Genomic DNA, 23,872 nt, shown 5'->3' with positions numbered 1-23,872 from the left:
ACTTCAATTCCCAGGAGGCCACGGGACCGATGGGCAGCCATTTTAGATGGCATAATTGTAAAGTAGATGATTGTGTAATTGATTCAACAATTGCCTTCAATTAAACAATTGGGAGCCTTTTAAAAAGGGCAGGGTCAACCTGTTAGTTGAGGTGAGCTGTGAGCTGTGAGCTGTGAGCTGTGAGCTGTGAGCTGTGAGCTGTGAGCTGTGAGCTGTGAGCTGTGAGCTTTTTTTTGAAGCACTGTAAATAATAAACACACAGGTACCGTCTTGTTTAAACTGCATTCCTTGAAGTTTGACTTTCTTTTATGCTAGAGGACAGTGTAAAAGGTCTGGAAAAAGTGATAAACATATCAAACATTTCCAGAGTTATCACAGTAGCTACATTGTAATATATGTAAAATATCATTTTCAACCCCTGAACTTGATGGTCTTTCACTTGTGTTTAATCTACTGTACAACTTCTCTAATTTTTAAAGTCAAAATGGCAGTGGTGAGACAGAGGTGTGGCGCACTCCGGAAGTGGCGGTGGCGCTAGCAACAGCCATGCTGCTCTCAGCTTGGGACACTCCGGCCGTGGCAGCGGCGCTGCATACTCCAGCAGTGCAACTACTGTGGGTGGAGGTGGTCTCCTCACCTCTCCCCCCTTCTCTGTAGCCGGCAGTTCCCTTATCTTGGGCTCCGGCCCCAGAATTTCCGGCAGCGCAACTGCTGTGGGTGGAAGTGATCTCCTCACCTCTCCCCCCTTCTCTGTAGCCGATGGTTCCCTTTTCTTGGCCTCTAGCCCCAGAATATCCGGCAGTGCAACTGCTGCTGCTGCTGCTACTGGACACAACAAACCCCCGGGTGAGGACAAGCAGCATCTCTGGGCGGTGTAGTGCAGGCATCCCTGGACAGTGACGACCTGGCTTCCCCAGGCGATGGCGAATTGGCCTCCCCAGGCAATGGCGTGCAGTCATCCCTGGGCGGTGCAGAACAGGCTACCTGGGGCATTATAGGCTCGGCAGCCCTAGGCGTTGCAGGCTCGGCAGCCTTAGGCTTTACAGGCTTGGCAGCCCTAGATGTTGCAGGCGCAGCAGCCCTAGGCATTGCAGGACAGGGCAGGAGTTGACCCTCGGGAGGTAGCTTCAGCTCCTCTGGTGGTCGAGGCGAGAGCAACTGATGATCTCCCTCTGGTGGTGGAGGCAAGAGCAGTAGGTAGTCTCCCTGTATCACTGGGGACTGGTGTGGCTCTCCCTCGGTCACGGGGGACTGATGTGGCTCTCCTTTAGTTGCTGGAGACTGGTGCGGCTCTCCTCTGGGCTCTGGCATGGCCCTGTCTACTGCCTGTGGAGCTAGAATAGGCAGGCCACTCCCAATGGGACAATAAACTGTGGGGACATTCCCATATCTGCAGCGAGGTAGTTACAAACCATGGCTGCAATGGTGGGGAGGGATGCTGGGATGTTGTTGTTCCCAGGCTTTCCATTGCTCCCTATCTCATCTCCCCCTCTTCCTCCTCGGGACCAGCAGTCGTTCCTGGTGTAGGGTAATATATATATATATATATTATACACACTTAAACAATACCTTTTAAATAATAATAACACACCAATACAATATAATACACATACACACAGGGGCAGGGTGTACCCTGTCACAGATAACATTTGCATAACAAAGTAATAACTTAAAAGAGCATGCTACATAACCACAGTAGATGAGTATCACCTCATTAAAGAATGGTTAGAAGGTGTTGTGTTTGCAGCGTGTAAATCTTTGGTAAGCTGCAATAGGAACATCAGTACAAGAATACTGACATTCTTATGAAGATTAACTGAGAAGAACTGGCTGTGCTTCAGACTCCTAATGCACAGCGATACCAAACTCTTGGCTGTGTTTCCTATTTGCTTTAGTGTAACGTGTGGACCTTCAGGTTGAGATCATCATAAAATACTTCAGTTGACCTTGTAGGGGAAATAAGATTTATGCCAAAGAACGTACCAGCAGTTGTTTGAAACAAAGTATAAACCTCATTATCAGATGGATACCTTAACATCCTCTTTCGCAATTCTTTTGCTTTTCTAATATTGGAAGAATTTTTAGGATTTTGTTTTGCATCCCTGGTAATATTTCTTTCTACATCTCTGTTGGCCTTCCTAACTTCATTTTTAACCTGCTTCAGGAAACTCCTATATTCTTCCCATTGTTTTGTTCTGCATTCTCTCCTGTAAACTATTTTATTTTGCATTGATCTATTTAACCATCTTGGTGACTGCTTGTTAAACCTGGTCTGTTTTATTTTATTTATATACTTGTACTGTACGACTTGCACATACTTGCCATTTGCCCTGTCCTGTCTTTATCTCTCAGTCCCTGTCTTGTCCCTTCAAAGTTAGACTTTCTGAAATTGTACACTTTTGTTTGTGTAACCTTTTGCCTGAAATCCCAGTTCATTTCAAATTGAATTATGTTGTGATCACTTGACCCTAGTGGTTCTACTACTTCTGTATTACTCGTCATGTCCTGGTGGTTTGTAAACACCACATCTAAAATTGCTCTGTCCTTTGTCAGGTTTTTGACACACTGGGTCAGGAAGCACTGCAGCACTGTTTGTGTGTAACTCAGAATTTTTTTTTTTTTTCAGTCAAACTGCCCCCCTGCCTACCCCTTGTTCAGAGATGTCAATTAAATTAGTAAAGGCAATACCAAGTGCTCTGAAAGGTGAGGCAGAGCACCAATTGCAAGCAAGTTAAAATGTTGTGATACATGCTTATGTGAGCGGTACATGCTCATGTAACCCTGGAACTGCCTTCTGTGCAGCCTGTTATCAGACCCTGTTACCATTTCAGAAGTAGTGACACACATTATCTCCCACAACACAAGCTTCCTTATCTTATTAATTGCGCTATCACTAGATGGCAGTCCTCTACTACATTTTTTGTGAAGTTCAGCTGTCATGTTGAATCTCCATCGCAGGCTCACCTGAGAATTTTTGGGATGTTGCAGATCTATGTTCAAACAAAAACATGGGCAGACTGAGGTAGTCTGCAAACCTATTCATTTGGTTGTAACTGTGATACTAAATTATTCTTCAGCTTGTAAACTTCAAGCTACTGTATAGACCTGCAATTGACAGATCTCCCCAATGTAGACAGTTGCTCTACACAGTAATGTTTTGCTACTGTTTGCATAGTATACCCAGAGACAAAGAAAATTGTTGCATCATTCACAGCCAGGCTCATTACTACAGATTACCCTCTCAATAAAGTAGGATCTTATTCTGGCTTTTCACACCAATAAATCACTAAAGGACAAGCTGGTGTAATATTAATAGTATAACAGCTAACGTTTTAATAGACTACAGGGTTACCATCTACACCTTACTAAAAGTTTACCAAGGTTTTTTAAAAGTGTGATCTCAGTTACCGTACTTCTCCCCTTTTCTTACAATGCATTTACTGTGATTTACCATGGTTATCCATGGTTTTCACAAAGTTTTACAATAGGTCTTTCTGATTTACCAGACTTTCTGAAGCAGTCTCAGAGGTTGAAAAATGAGTTGCTGGTAAATAATAATTCTAAGCAGAATATTAAGCTATGCAAAGTTTCAGGCAGGAAACTGTAAATTGATCTTAAAATATGATAATTGTGTTGCCGAATCTTTGCAACCATCACAAAAAGCCTATCAGACAATAGACTCCACATTTATATCAACCTCTATCCAGTGTCAGCTACCAATAGTAATCAAGAAGGGTACAGTTAAACAAAACTATCTTTACAGTCTGTGCCGTGGAAAGAGTTTAACATCGCCTCCCCAACTTTTCGGCCTTGCCTCCCTCCCTATCCTCCCTAGGCTGAGTGCCAAAACCAAGGAAGTCAAAATTCTGTGAATCACAATTATGTAAACTGTTCTTATTGACAGAAAATAAAATGTTTTAAATTGCAACTCTCTCCTGAATGAAACAGTAAAAAAGATAATAATACCAAATATACAAGACAATATATTTAACAAGTAAGAAGTTCAATATTCTGATAATGCAGATGGTAAGTATCCATTTAAGGGATTATTGAGTTTGATTTAATAGCGCTATAGGATAGGTCTAAATCTATGCTGCACTTTAATAAATTTGACTTTCTCAGCAGTTTGTCCTCTCCCACACCACAAAAATAACCCCACCTGTACATGGTGACAAAGCTACAAGTTGCAATACATGTAGGCATTTAGGGCAAGTTTGGAAGTCTGCTAGTCTACTAAGTTATAAGCAGAGGTCTTGCCGCAACATAGCTCTAAAGAAACTATAACTGTATTTTCAGAACTTAGGAATTATTAAAAGAGAAACGTTCCCCCATCAAATGAATTGTAAGGCTGTTCGGGCTGTTCAATGGGTCCGGCCCGTTTGCGGAGTGGAAATGGAGTTATACTGTAATAAGTCACAGGGGATGGCACTAAAGTCATGAGTGTTGCTTTCTCTCTAGCCACTTCAAAAATGTGATGAAGACGTTTTGCAGAAGCACTAACCCTTGGGGCCAAAACGGGTTACTAATGCAAGACAGAACCCCAAGGATCTGTTCCTTCATGTATCATTCCATAAAATGCTTAAATATTGTGCATAAACTGATGCATTTATTTATTAATATGTAATATACAACAAGAAATATAGAGTTTTTGCAAGCCAAATTCTCCACTCAGTCACCACAGCAGACTTTGCACGCTTGTCTCCACTCTAGTTATGAGTGGCACGTCTATTAGCCAATCATATTTTTACATTTCTTCAGATGGCTTGCCTTTTTTAGCCAATCAGACCTATTCAGACATATGTGCCGTACCACATTGATGAACTTGGATGCTAATACTGGTGAGAAGTGAAGCGCAGTCTAGAAGGAGATAGCAGAAATGATTCATTTACATTTTAATACAATTTTTAAAATTATAATTAAGAGTATTGCTTGCAGAAATACAGATGAGTAATGTACCTTGCTCTGGAACTAAAGTTTGGCTGAATTAATCCATTAAGAAGATATACAATCAGAATACAATAATAAGATTCTTCTGCTGCTGGGGGCTTAAGGGGACCCCAAGTCCTCTGCCATTTTCTAGTATTTTTTTTGCCACCAGCCACTACTGTTTCTAGCTGGCTTGAAAAAATAAAATTTCTGGCAATGATGTTTGTCAATTGATAGTAGACAATGTATCCTTCAACGAAAATAAATTGAGGTTTGTCTGCAGCTCTTTTCTTAAGCATGTACTTGCAACTAAGTTATGCAAACTGGTTTTAACAGCAACATTTTGAGATGAGCTCTAAAGATGTGCTCCATGGTAGCACAGATGTTTCTTTTGGCAGCTAAGGGCAAGAAATCCCTAGGAATTTCAAAATGACTTATAATATATATTTTTTAATTTAGAAAGCAAAGCTCTATGCTGGCTGACTGTGACCTAACTGCTGACAGCTATATCTTAAAATGTGAGTGGTATTGCCAGCTACTGCCCTTGATGTCACACTGTCTCAAATAAAATCAATACACTGTATAGCAGAGCATTTTCTAATGGGTTATTAAAAGAAACAGCAGTTTTACAATAAAACAATCCTAAATAAAGGTTAATCTTAAATGTCACTTTAAAAAACGTCCTTGCAATAAACTCTTCCTTGTTAAAAGTACCATATATATATATATATATATATATATATATATATATATATATATATACACACACACACACACACAGTACACCCTTGCTGTAATGAACCTGTTGGCGTCCAAGCCTTTTGTTCATTATATCAAGGTGTTCATTATAGCGAAAGGACAATCAAAATGAATGATAAACTGTTGGAGTAAGTTAATGAGATGAGATTGTTATATAAAGAGAATTTAATGTACCCGTTGGTTTCATGTATGCAGTATTCTGCCTTTGCTTTATCCAATTTGTTAAAGAATTAAAACGCAGTACAAATCAATCTGACATGAATCGTTTCAAAGTGCACCAAATCTTAATCCTACATGCAAGAATCCCAAACTGAGTTTTTATTCCGAATCAACACAACATGAAAAGTTAATCAGATCTTGAAGTTTTTTTTTTTTTGTCTTTTTGTCTTTAATCAGTTTTCTTTTGTCGCATGGTTGCTGAACAAGCTTTTGTGGACGAGGAAAAAAAGTTACAAGAATTAGATGTCTACAATTATTTAATTCAGCAATTTTTTTTGCAAGACTCCAAAAATGCTAATTCAAAAGTATTCATACCCTTTGATGCTATGATAGTATTGTCTACAAGGTGCTAGATATTTCAATATAATAGTACAAAACCTAATTCTAGAAAAGTCTAGAAAATGCTGGATTGTAGGTGAACATTCTTAGAGAGTATAAAAGGGTTAGGGATAGGATGATTGCTGTCATTAACAATAAGTCAATATGGAAAAAAGTAAAGACCTTAGGCGGAAGACTATTTATTGTCATAAAGCTGGAGAAGGATACAAGAAGATTTCCAAGCATTTGAGTATCCCAATTTCAAGTATTGTTCTATTATCAAGAAGTACAAGACTCATGGTACTGTCACCTCGGTACATTCCCTCGGTCTGGAAAAAAGAAGGTTGTTTCACCAAGAAAAAGTTCAAGAATTGTGAGGAAGGTTAATAACAATTCAAGATTGACTGCCAAAGATATTCAAAGTGAATTGGCTGCAAGTGGAACTGGGGTTTCCTTTTCAACCGTGGGTCAAGTATTGCATGGTGAAGTCTCAATGGTCGCAGGCCAAGGAAAAAGACACTTAGAAAACGTCTAAATCATTTAAAGTTTGCAAAATGGCATTTGAAAAATGGATATGAATTCTGGTCAAAGGTTTTGTGGAGTGATGATAAAAATCGAGCTATTTGGTCGTGCTGATGGTCGTTACGTTTGGAGAGTCTGGTGAAACAAAGAAAAGAACACCATACCTACTGTCAAGCATGGATGTGGTAATATCCTTCTATGGGGCTGTTTGTCTTCTAATGGCACAGGAAATTTAGTTCCAAAACATGGTAAAATGGATTCCATAGCATACCAAAAGATATTGGCCAATCATCTGAAACCCTCCATTACAAAACCTGGTTTAAAGCGCAACTGGACGTTCCAACACGACAATGATCCAAAGCACACATCAAAATCTGCTACAGAATGGCTAAGGAAGAATAAAATCAAGGTTCTGGAATGGCCTAGTCAAAGTCCTGATCTAAATCCGATTGAGAATCTTTGGTATGAGTTGAAGAAGGCTGTGCACAAGAGAAGTCCTCGGAATTTGAATTTATTGGAACAATTTTGCGTTGAAGAAATCACTAAAGAATCATGCGAAAAGCTCATTGACAGATATCCTAATCGTTTAAAAGATGTTATTATTGCTAAAGGTGCCTCAACTAGCAATTAATTACATTTTCCTTGTCAGGGTATGAATACTTTTAATTTGCATTTTAGGAGTTTTGCAAAAAAAAATTGCTTTAATAAATAATTGTAAACATCTATTTGATGTAACTTTTTTTCCTCATCCACAAAAGCAAAACTTTGCTACAAAAGATTTTTCCTATAATTTGTTTTTGAGAAATTTCTAGAAATTATACATTTCCATTGGGGTATGTAAACATTTGACTACAACTGGCTAATTGTAATATTAACTCTTGTAGTATAATCATATCAATCCCTCACAAAACATATTTAGTTAAATATATGAACTCAGTTTGGATTAATTAAATTAAGTTAAGCATTCATGAACTAGATCCATAGTTCCAGACTGTTTAAGAAGCCAATAGTTGGGAGTTAAAATACACATTTGAAACATATTGTCACCCTATGGGTCAAATTCAAAAAGTCCATGACCTATATAACTTTTAATTAGTTTTCCTATTTCCCTTAAACTATATTTAAACGCTTACTTAGTTCAGCTGATTCCATTTCATCTCATTAAGTCATAATTCAATGTTTGCCTTCCTGTCAGAGTGAAGACATTGTGTAGAAATTGCATTTTAGAAAATCATTAAGAGCCTATTAAAGTTTAATAGTTAGTTCCCAAGAATGAAGTCTAATGAAAAGTTGACGATTAATATTCTAAAAACTTTCAATATTTTTGTGGGAGAATTAAATTGACTACCTTCAGCATTCAGTAATCTGTTTTAAAGAAAAGATGTAGTTAACCTACATTAACATCTGGGTTCATAATTAATCTTACCCTTGCAGCTGATGAGTTTATAACTCTGACACATATTTTCCTCTCGCTTGCTCTTTAGTTGAATGATAAGTCATTGTCTTTGAGCCATTCCTGTCCAGCCCTTGCCTTCCCATTCAATTCAATTGGCTGAGATGCCAATTCATTACAGAGACACCCAACATGGGGCTATTTAAAATAAAATGACTGAATAAAATATATACTGTATATATAAATATCTATTTATAATGTCCCAATATCAATCCAGTACCACAAAGCAAAACTGACGACTTTAGTTAGTACCGGTATTCCATTTTTTAAAAATGTCATTAAGATGCTTGCTTTTTAAATATCTGAGGGGAATCCTGTAATCCTATGCAGCAACAGTAGAGCCAAGTGGAATCGATGTAGATGCAGGTATGAATTGTTTCATCCTTTCTACCATGGTTTGTAACTGAGCTCAAGTTGAGGCATTCTGTGTTTAGTGGGTTCCCAATTATCTGTGTCACAAGTACTGTGTGGTTTAAGGACCTTCCTGTCCTATAGGATTTATGATGCCACGTAACAAAGTTATTTACCCCAACCCCCAACTGTACCTGTTGCCAACACAGGTTGTTCATGGCTTCCATTTGTCCCATAATGCCATTACACTTACCTATGGCTCCACTGCCCTGTCCTGATCACTCACCAAAGTTGATAGAATGTTGGCACCTTTAAGAACCCAAAGGGTGACTTAAATCGCTGCAGGGTTACATAGCCAGTGGTGTGAGACAGGGAGGCAGATGAGTGCCTTCCACAGGCATGACCTAATAAAGCCTTTTATTTCCCAAATAATGATTGTAACTGGTAAATTCCTCTCTGCTGGAAGGTTGGCAGGTTTTGGGTTTGGCTGTCAAGGAGGAACCTCATGAGAATGTTTGCAGTGATAGATAGATGGCTGACAGGTTTATAAATACCAGTCTAAAAATACCAGTCTGTCGCTGGATCTGTAATACTGATAATGAATTATAATAAACAGCACAACCCACCCTGAACTTTCAACACCAGAATCAATATGTGTCTAACTAAACCATTAAACCCAGATAGAAAAGTGTATAACATTACAGCCACGAACAGTATTGAACAGTAGTGAAAGGCTGGGAGCCTCTTTCAGTCTGTTATTGTGTATAGCATATGAAGAGATTATATTTTCAACATGTCTCCTGTCCTTTTCGCTTCTAGATTTTATCCATTGCTTTTGTCAAGTAAGAAGAGTCAAAAGTATAATCTTTTGCTTAGTGTTATTTAAGCCAGCAAATTATGCTTTTATCTCCCCATTTACCCCACTATGTAAAGATCTTTCAGTGACATTTTCAGGATGTATTGGTGAGTGTTTCTGAGCGATCCTTTGCCTTGTTGTTGATCCTGTGTGCAGAATGTGTCTGAAGGTTTACTCAGCTGCTGCAGTTTTCCCAAAGGTGCTGCACCATCTATTAGTGCCTTCTAGTGCTATACATATTCAGTTTATTTAAAAAAAATCAGGAATGTTTTAATTCTTTTATCATCATTTTTACTCTGGGTTTTTTCAATACCCCAACTAGAGGTAAGGCAAAAAACCCTGCCTACCTCTACCTTCTAGATATTAATAGTTTGGTCATCAGTGGTTGTTACACGATGGTAAAAACTAGCCAGAGTTCAACATGTAAACAACACAGACAGACACAGGATTCTAAGATGCCAGCGGCCATGAAACTCCCTCTGGGATCAATTTGACCTTTTTTTTTTATTAAAAACCATAAATCCACTTTGAAGCACTGTAAAATGTTCTTTTTTATTACAAGAGTTTTCAGAACACATCTTTTAAATGTAAAAGTACCAGAGTTCTTTCAGGTTAGTTAACGTTTACCTTTGCGTGTGAATCTGTTGTTTGTGGCGAGTGTTTCTGCTCTTGTAGCATCACCACGACCTCAACCCACAACCGCACTCAAATCGCTGCTTTGTAGTGATACACAGAATTCCAGACAAAGGAATTGTTAGATTTGTGAATTGTAGAATGTGGTTTGGGATTTCTCTGTCATTTTGTAGGTTGTTACCATAAGCTTATGAAACTTGTATTACTGTATCTGTCTGCAGTATCTAACTGGGCACGAACCAGTGACCACGCACACCCCAAGAGAGTGTCTTAAACACTATGTAAAAGAGTAAGGATCGACTGCAGGTGTGGCAATAAAGCTTTCAATCTCATCTCATCTACAGAGGTCAAAATCCATAACAGCAGTGCATCACACAACAGTGCTTAGTACACTCACCCCTTTAACCTTGATGATTGGCAATGAGATCCCTAATTGTATTTCATTTCAACTTCTGTTTGTGTTCTTCTTTTTTCATCGCATTTTTATAGTCTCATTTTGAGTTCTTTAATTATTCATATGCAATTACTGTAGGGAAAGTGTTCTGCTTTCTTTTCAACCTTATTTTGAGATTGAACATTAAATTATTTTTTGCACGTGTCTGTAGCAATGTAGAGTAGATCATAGATGTACTCTTTAGCAGAAACAAAAAACAAGCAGAAATTAGATTAATTTGCTTCATTTCAGAAATATCCTTTATCAATCTGTATTAAAATTTGCTGTAAGTGCTCATGCCCATTCTGTTAGAGGTTGCGGATGTACAGTGTGATAAGCATACACAGAATTGCAGTGTTTGGAAAGGTTGTGATTAGTGAATTAAAATGGTTAGCTCTCCTTTAATGTATGAATATGGATATCAGAAATGGAAAACACTATCAATGTGAGTTGCAGCCTTCACCGGAGTGTTACAGTTGTGGCTAAAATAAAAGCTAGAGATTACTATTGAAATGTTCCCATGCTGGTATGCTCTTCACAGGCCAAGTGTTTATCAGTCCTGTTGAAGACTGGGAGAGGTCTGTGCTGTTTTTGCATGGATAATTCAACTTCTAAAAACACTGCTGTTACTCCAGTACCAAATGGATTACTGTGAAGAATGGTCTTTATAGACAGCAGGTTTATATCCAGCTGAAGGGAAAGTTTCATATACATCATTTTTATCTTACCTGAATTCTGCTCCCATGGTCAACTATTCACTTTTTTCCCTCTTGGTATGCTCCTCGCATTTTCAATTTGTGTAAACGTATGTATAGCCCCTACTGACTCATATAATAGTTTGCCATAGTAAAATCATGGCAAAGTCTAATATAGCATAGTGAAAGCATGGCAAAGTCTATTATAGCATAGTAAACACATGGTAAAGAATAAATAAGCATTGTAAAGCCCACATTGGTATGGTAGCATATAAACAAATACGGCAATACTTGGTAAATGCGTAGTAGAACCATGAAAACATCATTAGAAAACTGCTAAATTACTGTGGTAGTTGTATAAGGGGAGTCCTTGCTTGTGTAACAGGGTGGAGTCTGGCCGCTAACCGACGACCCTGCGTCTTAACCACCAGTCTCCTCTGCATTCATGGTTATAGTGTTTTTAACCTCTCATCTCACTAACAGGAGACAGACTATAACGGCAGTGAATCACACAACACTATACGTTACACTCGTTCCTGGTTTAGGTGATTAGGTTGCAATCGGACTATATGCCCTAAAGCAGAGGAAGTGGCAAGGAACCAGGAACCATTAGTTTATATGTTTTTGATCTGTTGTGTGTTACTTGAATGAAACAGGAACAGAACCAGTGATAATGTTTCTCACTCCTATAAGAAGACTTTAAAGCCTTGGTTAATTTCCATAAGCAACTCTCTGATCTTGACAATCAGTGCCAATTTTTTTTAAGTGGAACCTTGATGGATTTGCCAGGATTCCAGAGGTAAGCTCTTAAGTCAACTGAAATATAAGAAGTTCCCGAAGACTGTGACATTTGTTGTTTTGTGAGGAAACCGTGTACTTTGAAGCGTGGAGCCAGCAATGGTAATGTTTAGTCCAGCGTGTTGCACAATTTAGAATCCATTCATCCTGTCAAACAATTGGCCCTCAAGGAAAAGAAGTAGGAAGATGCCTCCATTTTATATACTGTATCTAAAAATAAAAATATTCACAGAGAACATTTCTTTGCATCTGAACTGCCTGCATACCCTTATAGAAAAATATCATTGGGGTGCCATTATTGTACTTGTGTATTATCCTGATAAAACCCAGAACCATTGGTGCTGCCATTACCAGAAATTATATTTTATTAATAAATCAGCTGGGGAATTAACACTTTACTTGGACCAGCACTATGCACGGCCTTTGCTTGTAACCCAATAGAAGCTGCTTTCTACAACAAAGTCTGGTGCTCAGATTGAACGCCTGTTGTGGGAACAGAAAAGCAGATTTGTTGTTGGAAGGAGGTTTTGTTTGGATGCAAACACAGGATGCATGACATGCAAAAACTTGTCTTTGTTGATTCAAGCACCTGCAAAATTCTGTGAATATTTGAACAAGTGAATAAAAGTATCAAAGCAATCAGATCATGTTGAAAAGGATGAGAGTTATATGTATAACATTCTTTAACTGACATTGAACGTGCTTTGAGCTTGTCTGGGGAATCCTAAGTGCCAGCAATAAAAAGCAACAATGACAGAGAGACTCATTGGGACTGACAGTCGAAAGGTTCTTTCTCAGCACTTAACTCCATGCCAGATAAAGGCTGATTTAGAGCAAAATACAAAAACTCTGAAGCAATATAACCAACAAGCACTCAGAATTATTACAAACACAATAAAATCATAAGGGGAATGTAAAACAAGCATGTGAAACTCCATTTGAAGCCACTTACTTTAAGTACTGTACAATGGTGAGTCTGTTTTAAGAATTGTAGGGTGTTCAATAACCCTTTAAATGATTAAGATACACAAAAGTTACTGAAATAAACATAATAGCAGCTTAAGGAAGAGTAGAAAAATTTGTTTAATGTTTGGGTCATTCAGGAGAGAATGCTAATTCAACAAACGGAAATCTTCTCTATACACCAAAGAAATGCTTACTGAAATGACAATTTAAGAACATAATGTGTAATTTGGAAATGTGAAGACCAGATGTGAATATAACATTCTAAACAGCATGAAATAGACATTCACATCTATTGATAATTAAGAAAAAGGGTTCTTTGAGTTGACAAAACAAACTAAGTATACTTACCAAATTATTCACAAACACATTGTGTGATGTTTGCTTGAATCAGGTTCTGTTTTCCTGAAGTTAACCTAGTAATGCTACTTTTCCCTTTGCACCAGTGTCAGAAATTAGAGATACTTTAGTTTTATTTATCATGTTCTAAAAGTCGTCTCTGTTTTGTTCTGCATGTGTTGATTTATTCCAGCATTCATTTCCTCTTCAGTTGCAGGCAAAAACATTATGTTTTTAAGAAGTTAAAGCAGACGGCAGGAAATGGAGGTCCCAGTGCATTGCCACAATGTATCTTGGTGTGTAACCAGGAATCTGTGTCATGCGTTGACAGAATGGGGCCAGAGGAAGTGAAAGAATAGGGAAGCTGCTACTTGCTGCACAGATACACTCATTTTAGCATCATGCAAGAAAACATGGTATTTTTTAGACATGTGGTCGCTTTCTTTTTTAAATTTAAGTTTCATAAGATAAGTTGCACACCAAAGGAGTTAAGCTTTATAATCCATTTTCTTACATATTATCATATGTATCTCTGGATTCCTGTACTGTGTTTCCTCTCCTAGTTCTTCACTGGTTCAAAAAAATAAAGAACATCAAATAGCCCACCATAGATTTATAGTCTGAACTCCCTTTTATCACTCTGGTAGATCCTGAGAGGTAGTCTGCCACGGCTGTTTAAACTTTCTTAATCTAGAGAGGCATATAGACAAGTCTTGCATGCTGAATAACATTTTGATTGAGGATACACAAACAATCACTCATATCTACCGTCCCATCAACTTTATATCTGACTCCACTTCATGCTAATGTCGCACGTGTCACTGGTTAAATGACAGAGTTTTAACAATTATTTCTATATTTGTAGCCAACCACGCCACATTATTTTTTTCTTTTGAAGGCAATGTCCTCCTAGCACTAACCAGATCTTTCCTTCCCTTAGCAGGTTCTTTAGATTCCCAGGATCCACCACAACACAAACACACAAGTGTAATCAAAGTTACAATTTTTATTAGGTTAACAAGACAGTAAAAAGAAGCAAGTAGGAATTACTCAATGAGCAAATATACACTAAAAGTTTTTAAAATACTATTTAAAAAAACATCCTTCACAAAAGTCTCTGCTTAACTGGTAGTATTGAGGTCGTATTGTCATAGATGTAGATATGTCTATTGATGATTCTGGTATGGTTGTCGTCCGAGGGTGGAGTCATGGAGTGACGTCAACGGGGATGAAGGCCTCCTAGCACCGAACCAAAGCTGGAGTGGGAGATCCCAGGAAACCTGAGAGGGGGCAAACCAGTAAAGACCTTCAGGGTCCAGCACATTCACAGGTAAGTGGGTTACTTACAGTGCCTTGCGAAAGTATTCGGCCCCCTTGAACTTTGCGACCTTTTGCCACATTTCAGGCTTCAAACATAAAGATATGAAACTGTAATTTTTTGTGAAGAATCAACAACAAGTGGGACACAATCATGAAGTGGAACGAAATTTATTGGATATTTCAAACTTTTTTAACAAATAAAAAACTGAAAAATTGGGCGTGCAAAATTATTCAGCCCCCTTAAGTTAATACTTTGTAGCGCCACCTTTTGCTGCAATTACAGCTGTAAGACGCTTGGGGTATGTCTCTATCAGTTTTGCACATCGAGAGACTGAAATTTTTGCCCATTCCTCCTTGCAAAACAGCTCGAGCTCAGTGAGGTTGGATGGAGAGCATTTGTGAACAGCAGTTTTCAGTTCTTTCCACAGATTCTCGATTGGATTCAGGTCTGGACTTTGACTTGGCCATTCTAACACCTGGATATGTTTATTTGTGAACCATTCCATTGTAGATTTTGCTTTATGTTTTGGATCATTGTCTTGTTGGAAGACAAATCTCCGTCCCAGTCTCAGGTCTTTTGCAGACTCCATCAGGTTTTCTTCCAGAATGGTCCTGTATTTGGCTCCATCCATCTTCCCATCAATTTTAACCATCTTCCCTGTCCCTGCTGAAGAAAAGCAGGCCCAAACCATGATGCTGCCACCACCATGTTTGACAGTGGGGATGGTGTGTTCAGGGTGATGAGCTGTGTTGCTTTTACGCCAAACATAACGTTTTGCATTGTTGCCAAAAAGTTCGATTTTGGTTTCATCTGACCAGAGCACCTTCTTCCACATGTTTGGTGTGTCTCCCAGGTGGCTTGTGGCAAACTGTAAACGACACTTTTTATGGATATCTTTAAGAAATGGCTTTCTTTTTGCCACTCTTCCATAAAGGCCAGATTTGTGCAGTATACGACTGATTGTTGTCCTATGGACAGAGTCTCCCACCTCAGCTGTAGATCTCTGCAGTTCATCCAGAGTGATCATGGGCCTCTTGGCTGCATCTCTGATCAGTCTTCTCCTTGTATGAGCTGAAAGTTTAGAGGGACGGCCAGGTCTTGCAGTGGTCTGATACTCCTTCCATTTCAATATTATCGCTTGCACAGTGCTCCTTGGGATGTTTAAAGCTTGGGAAATCTTTTTGTATCCAAATCCGGCTTTAAACTTCTCCACAACAGTATCTCGGACCTGCCTGGTGTGTTCCTTGTTCTTCATGATGCTCTCTGCGCTTTAAACGGACCTCTGAGACTATCACAGTGCAGGTGCATTTATACGGAGACTTGATTACACACAGGTGGATTCTATTTATCATCATTAGTCATTTAGGTCAACATTGGATCATTCAGAGATCCTCACTGAACTTCTGGAGAGAGTTTGCTGCACTGAAAGTAAAGGGGCTGAATAATTTTGCACGCCCAATTTTTCAGTTTTTTATTTGTTAAAAAAGTTTGAAATATCCAATAAATTTCGTTCCACTTCATGATTGTGTCCCACTTGTTGTTGATTCTTCACAAAAAATTACAGTTTCATATCTTTATGTTTGAAGCCTGAAATGTGGCAAAAGGTCGCAAAGTTCAAGGGGGCCGAATACTTTCGCAAGGCACTGTATTTCACACACAATCCCAGTTAGGCTGGGTCACCTCCCTTTTCACTGTCTTTAGCCCACATATATCTCCCTTGCTCTCCCTCTATGCTGGGCCTCCGTCACCGTCCCTCCCCCTCTTGATTCGGGCGCTACCCATTGCTCCTTGTCTCTCACTCTACACCCAGGGATAATCAACTCCACTTCCACTGATCACAGCTGAAGAAGCCTTGGTTAAACACACAAAGGCTGACTCAGCACAAGGTAAGTATTCTGTAATGGAGCTCAAACAGAAGGATTTAAAATGGAATAATAATCATAAAATAAAAATAACACTTCCCTTATTAGACAGACAGCCCCCGCTGCAGTCAGGAAATCCCAGTTGTCGCTAATCAATCACCTGGCAACTCGTTCCAAGCAGGCACAAGATCAGATGGATGTAATCGGTAAGTAGTTCAACCGGGCTGGTCAAAACACTTCTTGTCTGAACACCCACTTCTCTCTCCTTAGATATCCACCCTGTTCTGCACTGCAACTCGAGACTGGCAGACAATTCCCCAGCCCAGAACAATACAATACACCCACCACTGTAACTTTTTGGTTTGTCAAATCAAAATATAACCAGCAATCCAGTTCCTGCTAAACCAAAGTAGTTTGTAACATAAAACAATAAAAAAAGTCCCTGAATAAAATACAATACAGTTCTCAATGTCCCGTTTTGTTTTTTTTTCCTTACTTCTCGATTGCAGGGTACAAGCATCAACCAGCAGTAAAACAATATTACCCCAACAAAAAAAAGAATAAAAGCTAATTTAAAAACAAGTCCAACTCTCTACCTCGCTGTCTGTAAAATCCCAGTTCCTGAATTCATCATGTAGCTGCTCCTGCTGCTGCCACTGTTGCGGCACTTCACAAACAGTCACTCCGACTGCCTGGCCCTCTCTCCCTTCCATGTTCACAATCTCTAACCTTTATTTTATAGTCCTGCTGCAGTATCCAATGGACAGCGTCTGATCAATTGATGGAGCAGGGTCACAGTTGAAAGTTAACAAGTGAATGTGCAAATCATAAATACATTTGACATTAATGATAAACGATGATCCTTTCATGTCAAAAACCAACTTAAAGGGAAAGGGAATATACTAGTGGTGTACTGATACTTGTATTTCCCTTTAGGTCATTTTAAATTGTTAGGTATTAAATGTAATAAAACATGTTAATTACATTCTCTTGGTTGCCCTTGCTTAGACAATGAATCAATAACAATCTGGCAGTATGATTTGATATATAACCTGACGTGATCAAACTATTTAAACTATGCTATATGAGATTATTAGTCTTACTTTTCTTTTATCCATATGTGTGGCAGGGCAGGGCCCTGCCTGTAAATAATAATATTGTTGTTGTGTGGTGATTTTGGTGGTGGTTGGCAGGGATGGGGTTAATTTCCTATACCCTGACAAAATACATGTGAGAATGTGGCTGGAGCTAATTGAATAATTGATAATTAGGCTCCAGCCACATGGTTTAAAAAGAGAAAATCCTTTGTTTGGTGGTGGGAGTTTTTGGGGTGAGTTAATAGTTTATCATGGTGTGGTTGCAGGGGTTTTTTTTTTTGTTTGACAAAGTACAAGGTTCAGTGAAGGCTCTGCCCAGCCTGAACAGTTTTGTTTTTGTTTAAACTTTTGTTTTGGCCCTTGCGCCAGTTATTTTGTAATTGTTTATTGTGTGCGAGATTTGTTTTTGTTTGACCTTTTATTTTTGCTCGGTGAGCAGTGTTTTGTCTTGTACTTTTATTTTCTGTTTGTTCATTAAACTGCGCAGAAGTGCTTTAACTGCAGTTTCCTGGTCTCTGAGTCTCTTTGCCTGCCGATTAACATCTGGGCCCACAACGCTCCCCACAATATGATATAAAATTATTTTGATTTCCCTAATAAATGTGTCATCTCTGCAGCTAATTATAGGATGGTGATCTCTGATTAAACTCAGCAAAGAAATACATATCCCAGTTTGCATAGCGGTAGCACTTAAATTAGATCTAGGGAAAGTTCATGTGTATGTGAAGAATGAATTGCATTTGCTAGTTTTGCAACATATTTTCATTGGCAGTTTATGGCAGTAAAAAAAAATCATCACCTTGGGTGAAAGTAAAACTAGCTTCCAATCACTTTTTAAATCACATGACAGCTTTTCTTGTTGTGAAATTAGCACATTCATTAAAAATCTTAATTTAATACCTGCTGACAATAAATACAAATATTGACACACTCCTAGAATATACTGCATAACTGCAGAAACAGGCACATGGGCTTATGCACCACAATTTACTATGCTGTTGTTTAGTAATGCAAATTCCTGTAAAAGTTTATTATGGTACATTTGCACTGTAGTTTTGCAGTTTCTTCATGGTTATACAATATGCATTTATCATAGTTTATCATGATTTGTCATGTTTTTTTTTGTTTTTTTGTTTTTTTGTTTTTAAATATGCTTTACCATACCTCTATGAGATTTACAATATTACACTTTGCTATGCTTTTACTATGGGAAACTTTGAGAACTTTGATGGGTTTATAAAAGCTAATGAAACTAAGACAAAGGCAAATACCTAAGTATGAGCTTATGCACCTACAGTATTATATCGTACAGCTTAAAATGCCCTTTACATATTTGTTTGGTTATTAGTTCTGTTTCTTCAATATGAAAAACAATCTTCATATGTCAAAACAACAGGAAACTCATTGCAGAGGAAAGAGCAATATCATAGCGTACATCAGAGAGCCCTTTCCAAGCAAGCTTCAAGCTGACTCACTATAGTGGAAAATTATTTAAAACCTGAACAGTTTATTTTTAACAGCATGATTCTTAGATTTTTAATACTGTTGTTTTCTAAGGACATGGACAAAAAAATAAAATGAAAATGTGTTATGTTGTGAGCGTAAGAAAAAAAAAAATCAAATGGCAGGTACTGCGATGCAGGATGCTGGGCTGGAGTACAGATTTTCATATATACGGATAAAAAAATATGAATTAAACAAAATTTACTGAGCTTTAACAGCAGAAAAACATTTTTTTTTTTAAATGGGAGCATAGATGACATAATAGCTAAAAAAACTTGCACAACCCACAATCTAATTACCCTGTTTATTTCAACCATCCATTTTATGTGATTCTGTGATTTTGCAGCCATCATTTCAGTAAAATCCAGGAAATGCTTGAGACTTTGGGTGACACTGTTCTTAAAAAAAAAAAAAAAGCAGCGCAATGAGTGTTTCAACCTGTGACACTTAATTAACCCTGGATTCTATGTGCAGCATAGATGAAGGAAACTTAATTAGTAACCTCCACCAGAGTGCAGCTTGCCTTAGGCTCAAAAGTGACATGAAGCCTCACCAGCATATTGCTTCTTTTCATTGAAAAAGCAAGCGGTTTCATAACTGCATTAAATCTGCATGCTTTTTCAAGGATATAATTTTTTTTTTTTGTCAGAAGGTGGTGTGTCAAGCTGAATACTGTCAGTACCTGTCAAAACAGTTCCATTTAGGTTCCTCATTCTAGGTAATGGCAAATTACTACCTCAAAAATATATGTTGTTCATTTCGCCTGCTCAGATTATCAGAGACAGGCCATCACTTGGCAATTGAGCACAGTGGTTGCATGTGTCACAGTATACTTTTGTAACTAGAAGGATTTCCTATACACTCTTCACGTTATTGCGAATCAACAATCATTTACCACTGTAAGTTACATATACCCACTGTGTCCCTCAGCTTTTACTGTCTGTGTACTGAGTGTGTTTGTATGGTGAATAAGCACACAATGAATGTATAATATTTTAAGGGCATGGGAAGTGTGGTGGGCAATTCATTGACACACACGGGAGACAGAAGGTTGAATTGAAAACACTGCACTGGTGCCCAGTTTTATTATTTTATATACTTTCTTTTAGCCCGCAGAGGGCACTGTTGGCCGTGGCCTGAATACCGGCAATGGTAAACAGGACTACAGAAATACCAATACGGGTAAACAGTTAAAAGCTGGTGCACTCACAGGTGCTCTGAAATAATAAATAACAAAAGGCGAAAGAAAAGGGAAAATAAAATACAGTAATAAAACTACAAAATAAAGGTGCTGCTTACGCAGTGCCCCCACTGTCGCTAAGCAGGTCAGCTCAGGTCTCTGTCCTACGCTGTTATGCACTATACATTGGTTTGGCCAAGTTTCCCCTTTTACTCAAACACATTCCCTCGGATACGTAACAATTTATTTTCTATATTATTTTCTTTCTCTAGGCTGGCTGTCTTCCTCAGCCGTGCTTGCCTATTTTGGTCGCTCGCTCCAACCACTGGCCTTCCTACCTGGTTTATGTTTACACTGGCCTTCTCAGCCAGCATCTCTGTGTATTCCCAATTATGGCCACCCGAATGCATAACCAAGCGCAGTACTTATGGGCCGAGCAATCCACCAAGGCCACCCAGAGAGATGGAAAGCCAATACACCCTCTTCCCCATCTCTCCGTGTCATCGCCATGACTGACAGGCGGATCTTACGAGGTAGCTGCCCTCTTTCTGCAGAACCACGCATGCGCCAGACAGTCAGCACAGATCTCCCCCGTTACAGGCACAGTACATTACCTTTTAGCAATAATTACAATGTAATAACTACATTACAACACATTGTGAGCACAATTGCCATTTTAAGAGGATAATTAGAAAAAATAAATACATATATTGAATTTATAATCACAATATAATCATTCAGTTCTAAATTGCTGTATTTGGATGTGCCGAGTAAAAATATAGAACAAAAATAATTACCTTATGATTACAGTTTAATGATCCTATAACTGCATTATCTTTCCTAATAATTAGTCAGTAATTATGATGTAGGATGTGTTCCAAACAGGAAATACAGTATTCTATTAAAAAGAAATCACAAAGCCATGTCCATGAGGTCTGATGACTATGTGTGCATGTGATGTACCCAGGCACCAAGCTTCAGTGCCAGGCAGCTCTCCGGTGAGGTGTCCCCTGTCACATCTTTTGTGTATTTTTCAATTTTGTGTGTATATTTTGGGTTCTGATAGCATTTTGGTGGGCACTTATCTCCATTCCAGCCATGTGAGAATGTGGCTGGAATGGGGGAAACTGGGGATTTGATTGGTTGTTCAATTATCCAATCACTCAGTGTGATTAATGAATCCACAGTTGAATAGAAAAGGCTACAGAAGCCCAGTTTGGGGAGCTAGCCTGTAAGAATAACTTGTATTGTAAGCGGCGCAAGCACTGACTTGAGTGCTGCTAGATATGCTGATAAAAGATTATTTGCTGAAGGTAAGAAAGAGCTCCTGGGCTAGAGGGTCTATGTGTCTGTCTGTATCTGTACCAGGGGAAGCTGCACCTCCCCTTTAAAAGAGCCTGAAGACAACAACCTGATTTTTTGTTGGCCAACAATAAAAGTGATCTTAAATCATTTCTTTATATTATACCTGCCATGCCTGCTTGACCATTGTCCATTCTGTACAGTATATAGGACTATGTCATTTATTTTAGGAGTGACCAGTCATGCTAGTGCCCATAACCTGGATTCTAGTTTCTGCCCTGGTCCATGGAGGAACTGTACTGTCAGTATGAATTATCAGGGGGAAAAAAAGTCTTTACCATCATGGGCTCTTTAAGCTATGCCCCTGTAAATTACAAAATGCAGAATATATACATATTGTTTTGTACTGTACCTTCTGGTTAACCTTTGTACACAAATTGAAATTTGTGTCCAGAGAAGGTAAAGACAGTCACTATGACATGTCCTTCCCACACAGGCTGGTGCTTATCTGGCACAGGCATGGTCAGGCCCCAGGGAATCTCACATCAATTTCAACATCAGTTCTCCACAAAGAGACTGAGTACTGCTTGAGTGGGGTCAAGGAAGAAATTGAACTTTCTCCACATTAGGAAAATAATGGTGGAAAAAGCTGATAATTCACTGTTCTACAGCAGGTTCATTTGCAGTTTTTTTGTTTTTTTTTTACTTTGGGATTTCTATAAATCATTTGCCCCAGCATTGATCCCAAAAATAGTGTAAAATTAGCCTAGGAATAAATAATTTTTGAAAATATTCAATCAATTATAAGCTGGTAAAAGATAGCATAGGAGTTTTGGATGACATTATAAATCATGAAACTGAAGGTCAAAAAAAGAGCTATCTTCTACCAGTTCATAAAGAGTGATTCGAGTCTTCTCTTATTATTATAATATCGAGTGTCACAGTACCAGCCAAGAGAAAATGTAGTAACTTCTGTGACTATACTGATGTTTTCATCACTATTACAATTGTTTGAATGCCATTCTATACAGATCTATATGCACAGCACATGCAATCTGTTGATAGTTTATGAGAAATAAGCAGTGCATTTGAATAAAAAGGTGGGTTAATTTAGCCAAGTTAATTATTAATGTTGCTTGTAGTTCCTCTTTTTTGTAGGCTAAAAAAGTTTTGAAATAGGACAGTTTTTTAAAAATTATTTCATCTCCTCTGCTGTCTGAGTATGTAACCCACTCTGCTGCAAGACAGGTTTTTTTTGGATGAAAGCGGTTTAGAAACTAAAACTGTGAAGATTTTGCATATTTGAAAGCTATACAAAAACAGCTATGGGTTCCTTTTCAACATGCAGGTGAAAAGAGCTAGGACCTATGCATTCTGGAATAGTAACATTACAGATTTGGAATTGCATTCATCTGGAGAATTATATTACAATTAGATGAAATTAGAAAAGTAACTAGTCAGTATACATTATAAATACTTTATTCTTTGGTTTGCTGGTTGACTTCTACAGCCCCAAACCACATTTCTGTGAAAAAGGAATGTCAGTGCATTTAGTGAGTACTTTACATGAAAGCAAATTCACCTCAAAAGTATGCAGAACACCAGCAGTTTCTTAAAAGTGAACTGTAACAGACTAGAGTATAATTGAAAAATGGTCATGGCCTTAAACTGTTCAGTGGAATCCTGCAGTAATTCTTTATTAAGTTTTGCTCCAAGGCTTCAGGGTATTAAAAAGCTCAGCTGCTTTTCGAGCGTATGCAGAAATGTGCTTTCTTTGTTTCTTTGGTGTCCCACTGTGTGATAGACCTTGAAGAATCTCTTTATCAGCCTTTGGCAATGGTTCTAGCTACAGCATTACCGAGGAGGCAGAATCAAAAGAATAGCTGGCTGTACATGTGTACCGACAATGAGTGAGCGGTGCGCATGTAGTGAAGCAATCTGTTCCCACGACTGTGGGTCAGTAGGTAGGTAATAACAGACCGCTGGCCCCATTCATGCCCAGTCCCCATATGATATGATCTATTATCTCATTATTTGGCTGTCATAAGATATCTGACATACCCCCTGCTTGCTAGAGATGTCTTGTCATAAACAGTATTATTAATAAAAAGCATTTTCTTGAGAAAATAATTTCAAGTCATTTCGCAACACATTTTTTTGGATTATTGCTGTGTCTAATGTATATAGAGCTGAGTGAATTGAATTGAAATGAATTTTTTTTTTTAAGTTTAAAACCTGGCTCTTCTAAAAAAGAATATTAACTGACAACAAATGGCTTGTGTTAATAACATGTATTTAATCGTTTGTTTATAAAGTTTTAGAAAATAATGTTGTTAAAATGC

Source organism: Acipenser ruthenus, chromosome 7 (assembly GCF_902713425.1).
Source record: "Acipenser ruthenus chromosome 7, fAciRut3.2 maternal haplotype, whole genome shotgun sequence".
Taxonomy (NCBI): Eukaryota; Metazoa; Chordata; class Actinopteri; order Acipenseriformes; family Acipenseridae; genus Acipenser; species Acipenser ruthenus.
Note: the sequence above shows the minus strand (reverse complement) of the source record.